The sequence below is a fragment of the Dasypus novemcinctus genome, chromosome 2 (assembly GCF_030445035.2).
Source record: "Dasypus novemcinctus isolate mDasNov1 chromosome 2, mDasNov1.1.hap2, whole genome shotgun sequence".
NCBI classification, from domain to species: Eukaryota; Metazoa; Chordata; class Mammalia; order Cingulata; family Dasypodidae; genus Dasypus; species Dasypus novemcinctus.
This window is the reverse complement of record NC_080674.1, coordinates 141,066,154-141,069,880: the sequence shown is the minus strand read 5'-3', so window position 1 is coordinate 141,069,880 and position 3,727 is coordinate 141,066,154. Positions and strand designations below refer to the sequence as shown.

Below are 3,727 nucleotides of genomic sequence, written 5' to 3'. Positions count from 1 at the left end.
AGCGCTAATATCTCTGGAAGGAGTGAAATGTGGAGTTCATACATAAGAGGGAGGGTGTGGGTTATCTGACAAAACTGCCAGCTGGTGTCTCAAGATTGGTGCTGATTCTAGTGAATAGATGAGCTTATTTGGGGAGTATTTGGTCCAATCACTATAAAAACTCTCCATTTCCTCCTTCTTGCCCTCCCAGCTCCCCTTAAAGTGGTCATAATGGATTTGACATGGGTCGTCTGTAATCTGGAAAGGTTTTTCTGCTGTTTCAATACGGTTGTGCTTCACTTTGATATTGACCGTGTGTGTGTCTAAAATTGTGTGTATGGAATGAGTTCCAGGTCAGATCCCTTTATAATGCTCTGGGGAAGTTTGCTACAGATTGGTATTAAAATAAAAATTAGTAGGTAATATTTATTGAGTGCCTTCTATATGCCAGTGACTATCTGGTGCGAATATAGTGGTGAACACAACTGCCAAGGAATTTGTTTTCTGGTTGGGTAGAGAAATGTTACCGACTTAACTTTCCGCTGGAAATCAAGGGCAACTCTGGTTCTTCCCTCCCCTCCCCTATGTCTCAGGACAACTAGACCAAGATGACAATCTCACTCCATGGGTGACTTCCAGGCCTGTTTGGGCCAGATTGACAGGTCAGTTCTCAAACTGTAAAAGGTGAGAGTAAGCAGAGATGATGGGCCCATCAGGAGACGGAGCTGCAGCTCCTCCCGCTGTGTGCCTAGGGTCAGAGGGGTCCCTCTTCTGTGGCCTGTGGTCCCCCCATGTGCTGGGTGCGGTGAGCTGCTGGCCATGAGCAGACTGTGGTACCAGACAGGTCAGCCCCCATAGAGCCAGGCAGTGCCAGGGCTGGGGGTGGGCAGGGTCTGGGTCTTGGTCTAGCATTGCACTGGCTAGCAGGTTATTGGGCACCTTAGAGGGGACAGGGGCCACCTGGGGAGTGGGCCTAGTGTAGCCAGCCCCATCCACTCCATAACAGAACAGAGACCACCCACCGGCGGAGGGGTGCCAGAGCAGGATATGCAGGAGATGATAGGGACACTGCCAGTTAGGGTTGCCAGGCCTGCGGTGAGGGGCCAAAAACACCAATCACCTCATCGTACAAGGAGGGGGCAACCTCGACATCTGTCCCCGTTTTTAATGAACTGAGTTTTCCCCTCCCCCCTCCCTCTCCTCCCCTCCCCTGCCTCTCCCCCATCCTTCCTTCCCTCCTTCCCCTCCCCTCCTCTCTGCTCTTTCTATCCCACAGCTGTTCCTTACATACCAGGCTGTTTCAGGTCCTGGGGATACATGCTCCCAACCATCAAGGAACCCACACACTGGTTTCTAATTTGACAATTAAACATGCCCTGTAGGAGTGCATAGGGAAAGACCCCTCGACTCGGTGCTCTGAGCAGGGAAGCCGGCCATCTAACTGAGGCCCAATGTGATACCTGAAAGCAGGGGATAAGGGAAGGCTGCGCAGACAAAGGCTCACAGGTGGGAGGAAGATGCTCCCGTTTTGCAGCCTACCAGGCGTCGGAGCCCCTGCGGCCAGCTGCTTGGTCCTGGCTGCCCACTGGGGTCACCTGTGAGGCTTTGCTAACACTGACTTCTGGGCCCACCCCAGAGGTGCTGATTTAATTAGCCTGGGATGGGACCTGAGTCCTGGGGCTTGTAGATGCTCCCCCAGATGATTCTAATAGGCAGCTGAGGTAGGAACCACTGGTTCTCGGAGGGGGGGAGGGATGGGGGCGTCCCCAGTCCCTGTGTGAGGCCACAGGAACCTCAGCCTGTTCCGGCCTTGGGGTCTCCTGCGGTGGGACCACGCCCTTGGCCTCTGTGATGCTGGCTTGTCTACACTGGCCAAGTTCTCCAGGTAACTTGTTTCACCCTTCCCTCAACTGAGTCGATCCAGATTTCTGGTTTTTGGTTTTTTTCCCCTGAAAAACAAATCTCAGGAGTTCCTCATTTGATAAGAGGCTGGAGAGAGTTGTGACCAGCTGGGAACTGTCTCTGGATTGCTGTCACATTGGTCTGGAATGGCATCTGTCAGATTCCTTCTGGCCTCCTATACTTCCTCTCTGGAGACACTTCTATTCCGTCCTTAGAGTACAGCGTCCCAAAGCCAGCTCACTTCATCCTTGAGGCCCACAAAGAGGAAGGGGCTTTCTCAGGGCCAATGCAGAGGCAGGATTCAAACCCAGAGCTGTGGGCTCCAGGAACCTTCTGCCTGACCCAGGCTGCTGAGATGTTTTCTAAGCCAGCCAGCTTTTCCCTGTGCGTCATTCATTTCCCCCAATTGTTTGGCACTTTTTGACTTTATTGTTGCATTTAGGTCCTGGGAGATGAACACGTTCCATGAAATGGAGTGATTGATTGACCTTTCGAAATGTCAGCAGCCGCTCCCAGCTCCAGGGGATTTTGTGGGCTTCATCATCCGTTGCCTCCTGGGCCACATGCACAAACCTTGTCTATGATCTGCAAGTCATTAGTGAGAGGAGAGCTTCCAGCAGGCTCTGGAGCTTGGCAGCTGCTCACAGGCAGCGTCCCGGAGGATTTGGGGCACAGAATCAGGCCTCTCACTTAAACAAACCCTGCCACAGGAATGGGTGAGTGAGCAGAGGAGCAGCAGCTGGGAAGTGGTGAAGCTTGCATGCTATTGTTAAGTCTGCAAATCGCCCAGGTCGTTTACTGAGCCAGGCTCTAATTTAGTTCCGTGACAGGTTCCTCCTTGAAGAGGAGGAAACCTTGACTACCTAAGCCTTGAAAATGTCGTGAATGGGTAGTTACTGCTAAAAGGAACTGTGGTGAGTTTATGAAATAATGGTAATGCCGTGTGAGAATGACTTTCTTGTCTTGGCTACTCCAGGCCCCTCTACTATCAGTCATGGGTGGTTCCACCAAGCCTTCCTGCACCTTCTCATATGGGCAGGGAACAAGGCCTCTCAGGGCCTGATGGAGACATGATGGACCATCAGACTGTGTATGTCAAGTCCACTCAGTGGGGAAAGGAGAGTCTCTTTGACAGATGGTGCTGGGGAAATGGGCTATCCACATGCAAAAGAATGAAAGTGGACCCTCTACCTTATACCATATACAAAAATTAACTCAAAATGGATCAATTGGATCAATGACCCAAATATAAGAACTAAAACTATAAAACTCTTTGAAGAAAACATAGGGGAGTATGCCAGGGGCTGTCCCTCCCCTGCACTTAGCTCCTACAACAAAAAGACAACTGACTAGATTAAAAAATGGGCAAAAGACTTGACATTTCTCCAAAAAATATACACAGATGGCTAATAAGCACATGAAAAGATGCTCAACATCATTAGCCATTAGGGAAATGCAAATCAAAACCACAATGAGGTACTTGCTTCAGCAGCACATATACTAAAATTGGGATGATATAGAGAAGATCAGCATGGCCCCTGCACAAGGATGACACACAAATTCGTGAGGCATTCCAGCTAAAAAGAAAAAAAAAAAAACCCCACAATGAGATACCACTTCACTCCTACTAGAACAGCCACTGTTTTTTAAAAATGAAAAATAACAAGTGTATTGTCAAGGATGTGAGATATAGGAGCCCTAGTACTTGGTTGGCGGGAACAGTGCAACTCCTGTGGAAAATATGGTTTGGCAATTCTTCAGAAAGTAAAACCTAAAATTTCCGGATGGCTCAGGAATCCTCCTTCTAGGGATGTAATCCAAATAATTGAAAACATGGGCTATGAGC

At 49.6% G+C, this 3,727-nt stretch overlaps 1 non-coding gene across 1 annotated transcript; it reads left to right on the top strand.

The window, feature by feature from the left end:
- The first annotated feature begins 3,357 nt into the window (after window positions 1–3,357).
- Window positions 3,358–3,464, top strand: LOC111759821 (U6 spliceosomal RNA). Its single transcript, XR_002793696.2, has one exon. It is a non-coding gene; the product is annotated as a U6 spliceosomal RNA (small nuclear RNA).
- Window positions 3,465–3,727: the final 263 nt, after the last annotated feature.